Here is a 17,536-nt window from a genome sequence, read left to right as displayed (position 1 = left end):
ATACCTTGTTTGATAGTGGATCACAAGCAAACCTTATTTTAGAAGGCATTGTCGATAAATTGAATTTGGAAACGATTCCTCATCCTAAACCTTATCCTTTAGGCTGGATATGTGACAATGCAAAATTGCATGCGACAAAAACATGTAAACTAAGATTTTCCATTACTGCAAACTTTATAGATGAGGCAGATCTTGATGTTATTCCACTTGAAATTTGTGGTATTATTTTGGGAATTCGATATCTATATGATAGGAGATCCATCTTTCATCGCCATGAGAACAAATATCACTTGTTTAATGATCGGATTGAGTACATTGTTAGAGCACATATCAAGAAGTTGAATTTATCACTTGTGAATGATGGACAAATGAAGAGGCTTTTTAATGTTAGTAAGAATTTTGTACTCTTGATGATCAAACCAAAAGAGAATGTTGAAAATGAAGCCTTCCAAGGATGTGATGCAAGATTAAAATCTGATTTGTTTGAGGTTGTTAACACCTATGATGAGATGTTTCAGGAACCCAAAGGATTGCCTCCTAAAAGAGGAATCCAACATGAGATCCAATTGCAACAAGATTGTCCTCTTCCTTACATTGGCATGTACATGATGTTAGTTATGGATAATGCATAAATAAAGAGACAAATCCAAGAGTTGCTTGATAAAGGGATCATCATACCAAGCACATCGCCATGCAGGTCACCAATTGTTTTAGTGCCAAAGAAATATGGTACACGTCATATGTGTGTGTATTTCAGAGACTTGAACAAGATTACAGTAAAGAATCATTACCATTTTCCTCGAATTGATGATTTAATTGATCAGTTGAAATATGCTGTGTATTTCACTAAGTTAGACTTGAGAAGTGGCTATAATCAGATTAGGATTGCTGAAGGAAACATATGGAAGAAAACTTTCAAAACAAAGAAAGGTTTGTTTGAATGGTTGGTTATGCCATTTGGGATTTGTAATGCTCCTGCAACATTCATGATAGTTATAAATGATGTTTTAAGGCCTTTTCTTGATGATTTTGTGATTGTCTACTTAGATGACATATTGATTTTCAGAAAAACTCGTGAAGAACATGTCAGGCATGTTAGGCAAGTCTTAGATGTCTTGAAGAAAGAAAAATTATTTTTAAAGATGTCTAAATGTGAATTTGGAAAGACCTTGTTAGTGTATTTGGGACATATTGTTGGAGGGGGTGAATTGAAGATAAATCCCTCAAAGGTAAAAGTCATTGTAGATTGGACTAAACCCAATAATGTAACAGAGGTTAGTAGCTTTTTGGGAGCAACCCAATATTGGAGAAAGTTCATTTCTAACTTCTCTTCAATTGAAGCTCCATTACATGCATTGACAAGTGTGAAGAAGGTTTTTTAGTGGGGTGGCAAGCAACAAAAAGCCTTCAATGCATTGAAGGAGAGAATTAGTATAACTCCAGTACTTGCACTTCTTGATTTAAGACAACCATTTGAGATACAAACTAATGCAAGTGACTATGCCATGGGAGCGGTCTTAATGCAACACGGTAAGCCCATATGTTATCATTATGAAACTTTTAATGGTGCAGTAGTTAAATATCCTACATATGAAAAGGAATTTTAGGCATTGGTGCAAAGTGTGAAAAAATGGAAACACTACTTGATGGGAAAGGAACTATCATTCGCACTGATCATCAACCATTGCAATTCTTGCAATCACAAACGAATCTACAACAAGTGATGCATTTCAGATGGATTGGTTTCTTACAACAATTCCACTTAGTGATAAGGTATAAGAAAGGTATCTATAATAAGGTTGCTAACATGCTTTCTAGACCAATTTGTAGTACTTCAATTATTCTTAAGCATAATTCTATCATGCATGAGAGCTATGTTGAACAATATTCTTTAGGTGATGATTTTAAAGATGTATATGCAAATTTGTGTCAAGGCAAGCAAGTAGAAGAATTAGACTACCATGTTCATGATAAAATTTTGTATCATCTTGGCAAGCTATGCATTCCATAGGGTGAAAGAGTCAACATCATAAGGGAAGCACACACTTCTTTTATTGTTGGCCATTTTGGTGTAGGCAAGACAATGGCACAATTGAAAAGGTATAGTTATTGGCTTCAAATGAATGAAAGTGTGTCACGATATGCAAGAGGATGTTCCTTATTTGTTACAAGTAAGCCTAGGAACAGAAAGGGAGGATTGTATACTCCACTTCTAGTTCCTTCCTATGCTTGCAAAAGTGTTTCTATGGACTTTGTAGGAGGACTGCCCATGACTAAAAAAAATCATGATTATCTTTATGTTGTGTTAGATTGTTTTAGAAAGATGTGTATTTTGATGCCTTGTGTTGGGAATGGGTTCCCCAAGGACAATTCTGGGGCTAAAAGCTCATGTTTTGGGACAAATTTTGTAATAAAGTTGTAAAGTCTCCACATTTTGTGGTCGTGGAGCGTGAAGGTATCATGAGTCATAAAGGGTTGTCTGCCCTTATTTTGTAAAGTATAAAGTCGGCTGTAAAGATCCACCCATGGTCCGCGGACCATGGGATTGTATAAAAAGGAGCTAAGTAAGTAAGCTCTAAGTAGTTTTTAGTGAAGAATGAAGTGAATATTCTTGGTAGATAAGTCTAAGTTTTTTGGGTCTTAGTGTAGGTAGAGGCTCTGCAGTTGAGTGTGCAGAGGCCTAGGGTGGAAGTCTGCAACTAAGTGTGTGGACCCCTGCAACTATGTGCACAGGGTGGATAGAGTTTGTATTAAACTGAAGATATCAATAAAGAGAAGTATTATGGAAATTCTATGTATTTATTTCTTGTTACTGCTTCTGGTTATATTGCGTTTTGGGTTTAATTTACAATGTTTATGTGATGCGCGAATATATGTGATTATATTGGTTAATTGAACACAAGTAAGAATATCAGTTTACGCGGCGCTAACTGTGATTGTTTAGTAAGATAAGTAAAACACTTAAGATAACTTGGGAACCTGTACAATACATTGTCATAGTAGCGCGAAAGTTCTTGGACCATGTGTTAGGGCTGCGTGAAGGTCAATCATACACCTTTGTGGAGGTACTGAAGGGCGGAATAAAGGGCTAGACTGACAGAACCCTAAAGCTTAGTGACTTGCATGGAAGTAGGAACAGAGGGTATAAACCGACATCACGACCATCGCAGGGTGCGAATACTTGGTTCCATCATCCCCCCATACTATTTCGGGTGAGACTTCAGTCCGTGCTCCGCGGGCTGATGCCGAAAGGGCCAGTAGTGTAGGGATTGGTTTGGCTAACTAATGCTGAACTTGGGTTAGGCCCCACAAAGCCAAAAAATGGTTCCGTTGTCGGGACCAGAATCTACATGAGAGATGTGTGATGTCGTATCTCTGGAATCCAACTAAGAAAGAGGTAGAAGAGTAGATGGATAGAAATATCCATGAATTCGTGGTGCATGTTGTGGGGAAAAATGCCTATGCAGGACGATCCTATCCACCTAAGGTGTGACAGTGCCTTAGCAACAAACAGAGACAGCTATTCTAGTATTCTTCCTTTATGAATTAAGAATGAAGAGAGAAATAGATGGACTAACCGGTGTCTTCCATTTGTACCTCGATCCGGCTTCTCTTCTCTTGGAGAGTTCCCAGCTACTTGCCTTCTCGCTCGCCCAACTTCAAGAGGTTTCTGCAAGATCACAAGAAGAGAACGCTACACAAGACATGGATTCATATTCATAACTAGTTCAGGATTAGAAACAAACTAAATATACTAATGCAATCATACATCAAGAATACATCAGTATATAGGAGAAACCAAGATAGCTTTATTGATGAATAACAAGGTTCAGGAAGAGATACAACCCAGAGGGCTCCAATCCAGCATCTCCTTCCCAGCAAATGGAATTCCTATCTTCACCCCCTTCAAAGCATTAAGCACCCAATGATTCCAATCTCAAACCAACAACAATTCTTTGCAATAACAAAAATTCCAGCCTCCAGATCTCATGGAGGAGAGATCCATATGTAGATGTTTGGAGAGAGGATGAGTCAGCTTGAGATCTGACTAGTGTCCTCTCCCTCTGTCAGTTCTTGATTCCACTTGGAGGTTCTTGCTTCCACTTGGAGATTTGGAACCTCTTACTCATCACCAGTTGAATTCCCTGAGGCAAGTGTCATTTTGGAAGCTTCCTGGGTTTTGACACCTTGTGGAATGAACTTGCCACATGTCCATTCTCGCTCAGCGCAGGTAGCCAGTGTTCCCTTTGACATTCAGCGCAGGTAGCCATTGTTGGCTTTGACATTCAGCGCAAACAGCTAGTGTAGCCACTGAAATGATCCTGAATTGACTTGTTTTTGAGCAGTTTCTGGTGGAGAACTTCTGTGAATTGCTGTGGTTTGTTAGCCTTGTTCCTCTAGGGGTAGGAACAACATGTTTAGGGACTTTGGATCCCTTAAATTATGGACATTTCATGCTCAATTCTGTAAGGCACAAAAATGTCTATAACAGTTGCCCCCTAAAGTATGAGGCTGTTTATGGGGTGAAATGCTTTATCAGGGGGATCCGAAGTTCATCCAATGCTGGGAGGAGACCTGTAATAAGATACAATACAATACATTATTTTTCATACTGCTTTCATGATCTAGCTGAGGCGGGCATTCCCATGCTCAGGTTTATAAATTCATTTTTCTGTACATAGAACAGACAATCGTCTGATGGTAGACTGATAATTTTGATGAAATTATCATCCTTTGAGTAGGATGATCATCTGCTGCAATGATGTACATGTCAATGTCTTTATCTTTCCTGAATATATATCGTAGCCCGGATGGATGAAACTAGATCCGGGGTCTTCAAACTCGTTCGATCTTCACTCTAAGTACAAGTCGATCCATGTGAGAAATGTTCTGAAGTCGAACATGGAAAGACATCACTTGATTACCGGTCAATGGGGTAAACCGTTAACAAGCGCGAGAGGAATCACCGATAATGATAATGACCCTCAAGGTACTGCAGTACAATTCACGTGGTGTGAATAAAGGACTTGGCGTCGAACACCACGCAAAATCTTTCGGTCGAAGGTCATTGATGTATACCTGTCGCCGGAAGTGAGAAACTTGCCATTGAGGCATGCAAGCTTCAAAGTACTGAAGGGGTGTTCCTAGATCAACTTCTTGGATAATGAGCTGATGTCGACAAGAAGCGATCCGTCAAAGGAGGGCCTTAATGAATCCCACATCAGTGGCACGGAACGGAGCTAATGATTTTAATGGAGGTGAAAACGATCTGTGACATATGATTCAGGGTGGCGGTCATGAAAGGATGAAGGATAATGTATGGCAGTGGATGGGACACGATTGACTTTTCTGAACGACTTCTCTTGAACATGTGGCGACACTGATGCGATGGATCGGTAGCATTACCCAAAATATGGATGGTATGGCGAGACCATGGATGTGACCGGTGAATGAAACAACCCAACCCGATTGTGGTACGGAGGAAAAGTGTCATGTTCAAGAGCGACTTGCTACCATCAAAGTTTTCTTTAGTTTCTCCCAATTTTTCCCCAGTCATTGCTGACCAGTACCTCTTTATTTTTGTCAAGCTTGAGGAGGATAACATATGCTTGTTCTATAACCTGCCCTTCGGGCAAGCCCATCGCTATGTTTTAACGAGCCTAGCGATAGTGAAACTCGTTCTCGTCTAAAGACAAGTTTGTCGCTATTTAATGATTTTAACGAGTCTAACGACAAGGATAACTCGGTCCTTTTCATTTTTAGAGAGTCTGAAAAGGTACATAAAGTTAACTCCAAAAGTCCTTTTTCGTCATTTAATCCCTTAAGTCCGAAAAAGTATAAAACAATACAGAAGGGATGAGTTTTCGATAGTTTTAACGAGCCGAATAAAACAAGCGCTCAATCTTTTTGTGCAATAATCCCTCAGGTCCAAAAAGATTAAAATCTAGAGGAGGGATAGCTCTTCCTGTCCCTTTAACGAGCTGGAAGGCCAAGGACTCGGCAATCTTTTCATATTTTACGAGTCAGTTGAAAAGAGCTTAAAGAAGACTCGTCTTTTGAGGAACGAGTGATAAACAGGGTTAGCAGCTGATTCCAGGTATAGGTTGGAATTTTCCAATCACGGAAGTGTCACAAGGATGGCTAGGTGAAATCACTCTTCGTAGCTGTTCCTCAAAATGGGTAAACAAACATATGGAGGTGAACGATCGGCCAATGGAAAAGTGGAGGTGACGGTGCAAACACGACCAAGGCTTTAATGGCTGATAAGGTTACATTCACAGTGGTTATTTACCGGGTAGGTCCATTTTTTATTTTAAAATGAGCTTAAATGCTGGTGGAAACACTTGCTCATTGCTTATGTTTATTTTTTAACGAGCATGAAGTCCGCGTTAAAACTGCTCAGATCTTGCGTTTATTTTTTAACGAGCATGAACTGTGTGCTAAAACTGCTTGAATAACCCAGTCATATGATAAGAGTGTCTCATTGAGATTCTATTTTTTATGGAGCTTCATCTCACGAAGCTTTGCCCCGGATCCTTTCGTTACGCAAGTTCGGAAACGACTAATCCTACGAGTTTAAAGGGTTAGAGGTCCTAAAAATTTAAAAAATAAATAGCCGCCCCTTGCTTGCACTCCAAAAGGTTTGCATGCCCCCAGGTATAAAACAGAGTTTCAAGGTTACCTCTACTTCACTTCCGCCAAAACATTTGTTTTAACGAGAGAGGCTTACCTCTTTCAGGTTACCCAAAGATTGTCTCGTTAATCTTTCAAACAAAACACTTCCTCGGCAATGTCTACCGAAGTAAACAAAGGTGAGCGACGTAGCCCGCCAACTCACATAACTTTGACAAAAGAATCTTATTCTAGAATAACCCTCTTCCTAGACGGACGGGGTACAGACTAGTCATATTCTCCCGCGGAAACCTACTCTATACCCAAAGTTTCCCTGCCGAAGCAGACCAGGACGCATGCCCCCTGGGTTCCAGTCATATCCTCTCGGATTACTCGCGCTCATCCGGAGGACGGACCGTGGGTTGAAACACTTCTCGCGTGAATAGACCATTTAGGGATGGTACATGACTATTTGCGATGCGTGATCTGGGAAATGAAAGTTGGTCCACGAGCTTGACCATTCTTCCTTCATGCGGAAAACACATTACTCTAAAGAGTGAGGAGACGAGGGCCCCCATGCAATATATATAGTCTCGTCCAAGGAGTAGGTTATAATCCAAGGGTCCTTGAACGACCATCACGTTCATTTGAACGGTCTTCCCTTTCAATGTTATGGGCACATTGGGGAGGATCCCTAAAGGTCGACTGGTTCCTTTATCAAAGCCTGATAGATTTCTCATTTCAGGCAAAAGCGCTGGCAAACCAAGCGCTTTCCAAGCAATAGAGGAAAGGATACTCACAGATGCCCCCTCATCAATGATAGTGCCAGCCATTACCATTCTGTATATTTGAATGATAATTCTGAATGGTATGCTTGCAGGCAACCGGGGTCTGCCTAGTTGGTTCCAGTCGAACGAGACAACTAGGTTGCTTGGTGGTGGGACCGAATAGACAGCCGGGTATGACTCTGACGAAGTTCCTTCCTGCGATAAAGGAATGGGCAAATTTCCCCCTTGTTCGTCAGAGTCTGTGTTGATGAAGAGAATTTGGACGGTGTCGTCTTTATTCTCCTCTGTGATGGTATCATTCGAAGATAGAGCCTCTGAAGGCAAAACCGGGTCAACTGCCGCCTCAACCTTTTGACTTTCGTCAGGCATGGATCCAGACGGTTCATCTTCAATGATAGGTGCTTCGGCTGACCACCTGGGCGGGCCAGCCGGGTTCTCAACTAGTGAAGGACTTGGCAGGAGTTTTTGATATCCAGGAGGAAGTTGCGCTCGTAAAATCGGGCGATCTTCCAGAACTCTTTTAGCCTCGTCTAAGAAGGGACAACGGTGGATGGCGTGGTCACCTTCACACAGTTTGCAGGGAAATCTAGCTTTCCCTCTCTGTCCTGGGACTTCACTTTCACTAGTCGACGGTGAGCTGTCAACATGGCTATCAGAGGTCGACACTACCGAATTGCGCAAACGGGGAGACCAGTCCCTTAGTATCCGAGGGATGCAGGGACAATCTCTGTGGAAGTGGTCTCCCTTGCATATGACACATGGCGATTTAGGCCTGGTCAGTGCCGTGTGTGGATTTTTGTCAGACGACACTTGTTTGCCCCCAGTCGCTTTTGGCTCCTTCTTCTTCTTCTCTTTCTTCTTCTTTTCCTTCTTCTCCTTAGGAACTTGGTTTTTTGTTTTACTAGTTCCGTCAAGCGAAGAGGAAGGAGGAGAGGAAGAGTTAGATGAAGTAGAAGGCTGGTTGGCAACTCTGGTCTGGTCTAACTATTGACTCGACTGTTCAGGAATAGTGGTGGTTTGAACGACATTGGTTGAAAAGAGCCAGACCGGCAGACCAATTTTCAGTCCTGGAAGCGACAATGTGGCCATATGGGGCGCACCAACATCTCCCCAAGAGGAGAAGGGACTAGGATTTCCACCAAGGGGAATTCCTTGTTTGGTGTGCTCCATTTTTCAACCTAAAGATCAACGTAGGAATTAAAGGGTGATTGTTCCGTTTAAAATAATTTTTTTAACGACGCTTAGACACAACTTTCTTTTTCAGTTTTAAAGACTCGAGAAAAAGCTAAAGATGACTCTAGTCTCCTTCGATGTTTTAACGAGCCCGAAGTGACAAATGCTCGGATGGACTTTTTCCGTTATAGAGTCTGAAAAAGGCCAAAAGGAACTGCTCTGGAGTTCTAGGCAGAGGGTGTGCCAAACTTTTCGCAAAACCGCAAAATACTTTTTAGGGTATGGGCGGTTGATCTTCCTGAATGTTGTATTCAGTGCATTGCGATCAGTAGGGCGGCCGACACGGCTTCCTAAGGATAAAGGTTTTATGCCTATAGGGGTCTCCCAATATATACGCGACGGTACGTGGGAGCACAATCCATACTGGCGTTATCGTCCCTCAGGAGGAATCACCCACCATCCACGAGATCGACAGTCACCAGGCTTAACGACGCCGGAACATGTCTCTAGCCTAGACCTCTATGTTGTGCATTATGTTGCAAAGCGTTGTTAAGTTCATTCAATTTATTTTAAGTTGATCTTTTTAGAAGTTTTCCTTTCAAGGTTCACCACGAGATGTATGATACAATTCCTAAATGCAGTCTAAAGATGATAAGCAAGCTTTATATCTTTTCAACTTTGAAAATCCTAGCTACTAAGGGAAAAGAAAGACACCATCTTTTCTCAAAGAGCAATCAGCACACTCTAATGCACTTTTCCTAAATCAGACATGCAAACTATCAAGATGCAAATGCACAATGCAGGTGTTTGTTTTCCGCTTTCTTAGTATTGATGCCTACAAAGAAAGCTTTTTGTACAACTTTGAATTTGCTTTTAAATGACCAATACAAACAAGTTTACTTTTTCGAAATCAGAGAGGGTAGAAGAGATTACAACACTTAACGATTTTCGAAATGAATACTTTTTTCGACACTTAAAAGAGACAAACTCAAACCAAATGCAAAAGTAAATGTATAATCAACTGCAAATAGCCAATGAACTCTCTCCTAAGATCACAATCAACAGATCTGAATCAAGGGCTACAGGATGACTATTTCACTCATGCAAAGGAAAACTGCAAATGATGCCACAAACACATAAAAACACTCACAGTCTTTTTGTACAAAAGGAGGCGGAATTTAAGCAGAGAAAAGGAGTTATCAGACTGGTACCTATGCTGGTTACAGGCTGCAAAAATCAGAGATCAAAACAAGGCAAAACAGAGCAGAGAACCCCAGTTGCACAAGGGCAAACTGGTTCAGCGCAACCTCAACACAGGGGTTTTGACATTCAGCACAGGTAGCCTTCACGGGACCTGCGTTGAAATGCAGAATCCCTTCACTGGGTCTGCGCTGAAGGAGAAACTCTCGTTTCCCACAGGTTCTGGGTCACAGATTGCTATTTAATCTACTGTTTCAGGCCAAATAAAAGCAACAAGCAAGGTACAATCAGAGGGATGCTTTAAGGGAGTACTAAGATCTATCACAAAGGATCATCAAATCACTTGTGAGTCCATTATTCAGATCATAGACAAGTCCAGTGATTGGATCAAAGCAGCAACTGTCTACTTTGCATCTGGGAATAGCAGATGCAGTTCGATTGTTGCTGTCGAGTCTATGAAACAAACAATGATAGAAACACAAATAAAATGACTAAACAAACTTCCCCAGCGGAGTCACCAATTTGTTGTGGGGAAAAATGCCTATGCAGGACGATCCTATCCACCTAAGGTGTGACAGTGCCTTAGCAACAAACAGAGACAGCTATTCTAGTATTCTTCCTTTATGAATTAAGAATGAAGAGAGAAATAGATGGACTAACCGGTGTCTTCCGTTTGTCCCTCGATCCGGCTTCTCTTCTCTTGGAGAGTTCCCAGCTACTTGCCTTCTCGCTCGCCCAACTTCAAGAGGTTTCTGCAAGATCACAAGAAGAGAACGCTACACAAGATATGGATTCATATTCATAACTAGTTCAGGATTAGAAACAAACTAAATATACTAATGCAATCATACATCAAGAATACATCAGTATATAGGAGAAACCAAGATAGCTTTATTGATGAATAACAAGGTTCAGGAAGAGATACAACCCAGAGGGCTCCAATCCAGCATCTCCTTCCCAGCAAATGGAATTCCTATCTTCACCCCCTTCAAAGCATTAAGCACCCAATGATTCCAATCTCAAACCAACAGCAATTCTTTGCAATAACAAAAATTCCAGCCTCCAGATCTCATGGAGGAGAGATCCATATATAGATGTTTAGAGAGAGGATGAGTCAGCTTGAGATCTGACTAGTGTCCTCTCCCTCTGTCAGTTCTTGATTCCACTTGGAGGTTCTTGCTTCCACTTGGAGATTTGGAACCTCTTACTCATCACCAGTCGAATTCCCTGAGGCAAGTGTCATTTTGGAAGCTTCCTGGGTTTTGACACCTTGTGGAATGAACTTGCCACATGTCCATTCTCGCTCAGCGCAGGTAGCCAGTGTTCCCTTTGACATTCAGGGCATGTAGCCATTGTTTGCTTTGACATTCAGCGCAAACAGCTAGTGTAGCCACTGAAATGATCCTGAATTGACTTGTTTTTGAGCAGTTTCTGGTGGAGAACTTCTGTGAATTGCTGTGGTTTGTTAGCCTTGTTCCTCTAGGGGTAGGAACAACATGTTTAGGGGCTTTGGATCCCTTAAATTATGGACATTTCATGCTCAATGCTGTAAGGCACAAAAATGTCTATAACAGTGCAGGAGAACAAAAATCCACGGCTGACAAAGTAACAATGGCTGGATAGGTACTTATATACAGAAATCCACGAGATATTTTTTTGTTCCTTTCTAGTTGAGTTATACGAGTGGATCACAAAGCTAGCGGATAGCTAAGGAAGGTGGAGACTTGACGGTCCTATTATTTGGACCCTAGAGTTAGTACAGAGATTGGAAGCCTCTGAGGATAAGATCGCCTGTGCTGTCGATCATTGGCTTGATCGCATCATAGGAGGATTTGTGACTGAATTCGTGGTCGATACCTTAGTTAGTTACAACGAGGTGGAGCAACGCTTTTTCAAAGGTCCACGAGGTAAGTACTTGAAGTATTTAAATACCTGGATTAAGATGTTATTGTGCGAAAAATAGGTTATGCAGCTACCTTGATGTTTAGAGCTACGCGAAGTGGAAAGACTTACAAAAATGAAGGAAGAAAGGGTCTTGAATATAGCCCACTGATTTCACCTCCATTGGGTGATGAAGAGGGAGTAGTGCAGGCTTCTCCATGAAGTGAAATTCAGTTAATAAGACAAGGATTCCCACGATTGCCACTTCCACCTATAGCACCTCCAACTTCACCACCATCACCTGCGACTTCACCCATACCACCACCACCTCCACCGCAGTCTAGCATGGAGAATTCAGTGAAGTTCCCTTTGTTTAAGGGCTTGGGGAATGAGGAACCAGACCAATTTCGGTTCATCATGAAAGCTGTATGGGAAGCTCAGGGCATTACAAATGACCAAATGAAGAAAGCAACATTGGTTAGTGCTTTGCAGGATCACGCGCTAACCTGGTACATCAGGTACTCTAATGATAACCCAAATGCTGGGTTGGCAGACATCTAGACCATGCTAAATAAAGAATTTAGTAGGCCTAAATCTGAGGTACAGTCGATTGTGGGGTTCAAGGAAATCGTGATGAAACTAGGTGACACACCTTGGGAATTGGATCAGAGATTGAAGTGTAAAATCCACGAAGCTAATATGAACTTAACAGATGGACAACACCGTGAATGGTTCATGGCTTCGCTTCTGCCTCACCGAAGGGTTGCATTGTCACAACAAAGATTACGACTCAGGAAGAGGCCTTGGATATTGCAATGGGACTGCATGAAACACCGATGTAAGATCCGAATCTGGGGGTTCAACATATCCATGCGCAATTGCAAAATATTTGCATTGAAATGCAAAGTTTGAAGCAAGACAAAACAGTTCGACCAAAGGTGTGCGAAGAGGTATGGTGCCTGAAATGTAAAGGTTAGGGGCATGACAAAGACCACTGCCTAGTCTTTGCAAACTATATTGCAGGAAGAGGACCAATGCCTTTAAGGCTAGAGGCCTAAGCAGGACTGAGTGCGGGGCCTAAGTTGTGGTACGCTATATGACAAGTAGCAGGGAAACATACAATGGATAAGTGTCATTTGCTGCAGAAGTTTGTACAAACACCACAACAACTATTCTGCAAATTTTGCAGGTCGGTAGGGCATGATGAGCGCAACTACAGAAGTTATGAATTGATGATGGAAGAAACTCCCGCCTATAGGGTTTAGATAGAAACGTGGCCCCATGACTAGAGCACTGGGATGGTGCAAACATGCTTTCAGGGGCATGGACAAGGTCACCTTGTGGAGGAGGACCTAGCAAAGGTCGGGGATAAATAATTCGCTACAACTGTGGAGGACCAGGAAACTATGCTCGCGAATGAACTAACTCGACGTGTCCGTCATGAAAATATTGTACTCAGTTTGATCATGAGACAGAAGGTTGTCCTACGCTGATAGCAAGGATACTTGACAAATGGGTGCTACCACCTCAGCTAACTTAGAACTTGTACATGATGAGCAGGGAAAATTTTAAGAACCCCCCCTAAATTTATAAATATAATAAATGGGCGAATCTCCATGGTATATAGGAAAAATGGAAGGCGATTTTATCAATAATATAATACGTGTATATAATTTTTTGGCGAATCTCTCACCAGGCATGGCCAATATTTTACTCAATTATAAAATCTTGTAAGATCTTGGCGAGTCTTTCACTAAATAATAAAACTTAGTAAAGTCCTAGTGAATCTTAGCATAGGCTACATGTTGGTTTAATTCCCCATTTAAATAGGCTACATTCCAGGTGAATACCATGGGTCAATACCATGTGCCATTTTGGTGAATACCATGGGTCAATACCATGTGCCATTTTTATTTTTATTAATTCTAATATTAGGGTTAATAATGGTTTTTTGCATGGTATTAATAACAATCTAGTCCATGGTATTTGTCCCACAGTCTTTTGGCCATAGGTTTCACCTAAATATAACCCATTTTTTGAGTGTTAAGGTGAATTATGGAGTAAATATAAAAAAATGTTTTATTTGTTTACCATAACTCTCGTTTATTTATATTTTTATTAATTTACCATACCTCTTTTACAAATATGGTATTTGGCCCATAGGATTCACTTAAATAAAACCTCTTTCTTGAGCCTTCATAAATAGAACGAGGGTTATGGATTAAATATAAAAAGAGGTTTTATTTATTTACGATACGTCTAGTTTATTTATATTTATATTTATTTACCATACCTTTTGAGTAAGTATAAAAAGACGTTTTATTTATTTACCATACCTCCACTTTACTTATATTTTTATTTGTTTACACCCTTACATGTATATAAGGTGACTCATGGAGTAAATATAAAAAATGTTTTATTTATTTACCATACCTCTCATTTATTTATATTTTTATTAATTTACCATACCTCTTTTATAAATATGGTATTTGGCCCATAGGATTCACTTAAATAAAACCTATTCTTGAAAATGGGCGAATGGATTCACTTAAATAAAACCTATTCTTGAAAATGGGCAAATGGAAGGTTGTAAGTCCTAATTTCAAGGGCTAAATTTACCTTTTTTACCCTCTCCCTTAAAATAAGGTGGGCTATTTGAGGTGATTTGTAAAAATGTACTATGATACAAAATATTCACCCACTAAAAATTTAAAACCCCTTAATTTCACCAAAGTGCGAACATTCGCCCCTAAAATTATCCTTGATGATGAGGTTTGAGCCTCGCGAGGAGGATCTAGATGTGAATATAGTGCTCCGAAGTGGAATTGCAACGGTTGATGATAAGGGAAAACAACCCGAAGACAACGCATGGGTTCGCAAAGCTCTGACAAAGGAGGCTAAATTTGATTTGGAGCGCACACGTGAAACGTTCATGGAATCAAAGAAGAGCTTCATTGAGGCATCTGCCTCAGGGAGTAGGGATAAGCCTAATCAGGAAATGGACCCTTCTATGCTTACAACCTTTCTAGAAACCTGGATGAAGCTACTGCGTGATAGCAATGTTGTGAAGGGGTTACATGAACTTATAAATAGATGCGCTAGAAACACTTCGGGAGAACCATGGGTGGTACAGAATATTGGTAAGCATAAAGCAAGGAAGGGGCGTGAGATGAGATTGACAGCGCATATAGGAGAATATAAAATGGATAAGGTTATTCTGGATCTGGGGTCAGACATGAACGTTTTACCAAAGCAGACTTGGGAGTGGATGGGAAGACCCACGCTGTAGTGGTCACTGATTTAGTTAAGGATGTCAAATCAACAGAAGATCATCCCCATGGGATGGCTACAAGGGGTAATTGTAGATATTGAGGTTGCGAGTGCATTCACTGACTTTGAAGTAATAGAAATTATGGATGACAACAACCCCTATCCTGCGCTCCTTAGCATTGATTGGGCTAATGACATGAACAGGGTAATCAACCTAAAGAAGCGAAAGATGATATTTGAAAATAAATTGCTCCACGTAATAGTACCCCTAGATCCTGTTGAATGATCGCACTATACTGAACTAGTCCACGATTATGAGAGCAATGACGATTTGGATTGCATATATAAGGTAACAATGTGAGACCAAGATTGGGTGAATCCAACAGCGGATGGACAAATAACATGGGATCGTGAGAGTTCCTGCACCTCAGACTCTGATGAAGAATTATAACGCTGGCAGAATCAGATACATGAAGTAACCATGCTTAGCTGTAAAATGATGACCCGGTCGCTGCGCTATGTATTGTCAAAGGTAAGAAGTCTGCTCAATTATGATGGTTTGAATGATGTGGATATATTTTTGGATGCATTTGAGAGGGAAGTACTAGAGAAGCAGCGCTTCCAAGCTTTGGACTAGGCACTTCGCGCTACGCCCGCAAGATGGTGGGGTACGCATAAGGGTAGCTTTGATGATGGCATGGGTGTAGGAGGATGATGAGAACATGCTTTGGGAAGCTGAAGGTATGAACGATAGAAAAATATGATGGGAAGGAATATTTGTGCACACACTTGGCCAAATGGGCTAAGGCTTATGGAGGGAAGCCCCAACCTGAATGGGTGCACTTATTCTGTCACACCTTGGATGTCATCCCGATGAACTGGTACATGGAGATGTAGAAATTTTGAATAATAAACACTTATTCATAGAGATTATCCCGATTATACACTATTGCGGAATACATGCATAATACATAACCTCCTCTACGTTGATCATCAATTTAGCAACATTAAAAACAATGAAACATCATTCACATGCGCACATTAACACAGTTTGTAAACTGGGGAAAGCATACAGCTGAAAACCCCACATTATCTTTATATTATAATGATTGAGAACATGTAGCAATACATAGTACAATACTCCTCACAAGTACTCAGTACTATCTCCACCTGTTACACACAAAACTAGCTTAGATCCGAACAATCACAGCTCAAATTTTCTCCGCTGCTTTGCCTGCCTCCACTGCGCAATCCTGCAAGAGAATCGCGTGAGAACAAGCTACAATTTCCTTGATATTGGCCCACACTACACAATCCTCATTGGCATAACTCAATCCATGCATGTGCAGAATCTCATGCACATCTGATAGTCACAACTCACCCTTTCACTTACCTCTAACACCTGTCTCTGTTGAACTGTCCATGCACTGAGCTAACTGATGTATTCTTTACTTGCTTTATGAGTTAATAATTAGTGAATTAATTAATAATCAATTCACACAACTCATCACTAGTGTATTATTTAGTTAGACTAAATACAACTAGTTCAACTAAGTCAAATTGAACACAACTCCATCAACTCCACATCCAAATCCATAGAACTCACATGCATGAGTTCTAACTGAAGTCCTCCATGCAATAGCTCAACTAACACATAAGAAACCACATGATTCCTTCTGTCAGCTGCATGTGCCACATCCGTAGCTTGAATTGAAGTGCTCCAAGAGAATAAGATAATGTTTAGAGTCCAAATATTACTAAGGGCTAATAATATTTGACTGTTTCTATTTTTAGCCTGGCAGTCTAAAAATAGACTCTGATCACTCCGTTGTGAACCAAAAATAGAAGTCCATCTATTTTTCCCAACATGACCAATCATCCATAAACAACATACTGCAACTCATAGACCATGATCCATATGTCTAAAAATAGACATAGTCTAAAAATAGACTTTGCGCCAAAAATAGCCTGCGGGCCCACTTAGTGAAGGCGACTCCTTTCCACTAAGATCCATCATCTTGTTGCATTTTCAACAGGAAATAGAGCTCTGCCATGGTACAGGTGAATGGGATATTTTGTGCGAAGGATTCATAATGACATTCAACTTTGAAGATGGGTTTGACTGTATTGACGAAGTGCTACAAGAAGTTAAAGCAGCAATCTTTAGGATACTGCAGGATCCTTTGGATATAATCCAACCCGATTGGACTACTCAGGTGAGCCACGCACTGGACTTCTATAGCGTGATTGCTAAAGAAGAAGATGAGGATCTACGAAAGATTAATATCCCTGAAACCAAGGGTCATTGCGAGGTCGAAGAACCGTATATTGAGAATCTTGATATAACTGTGCCATTGAAAACGAGATAGGTAAATATTGGTACGGAGACGTAGCCCAAATTCGCGAAGATTAGAGATTATTGGGATGACGCAACAGTAGATAAGGTCACCAAATTGCTCTGCGAATACTAGGATTTGTTCCCTACGAAGTTTATAGAGCTAAAGGGGATAATAGGAGACCTAGGCATTATGAAGATCACGCTAAAACGTGACGCAAAGCCGGTTAAGCAAAGACCTTACAGTCTCAATCCGAAGTATAAGGAGAAGGTCTGC

This window comes from Pinus tabuliformis, chromosome 4_1, assembly GCF_031772625.1.
Source record: "Pinus tabuliformis cultivar Carrire ecotype Pingquan chromosome 4_1, CPIR1, whole genome shotgun sequence".
NCBI classification, from domain to species: Eukaryota; Viridiplantae; Streptophyta; class Pinopsida; order Pinales; family Pinaceae; genus Pinus; species Pinus tabuliformis.
Note: the sequence above shows the minus strand (reverse complement) of the source record.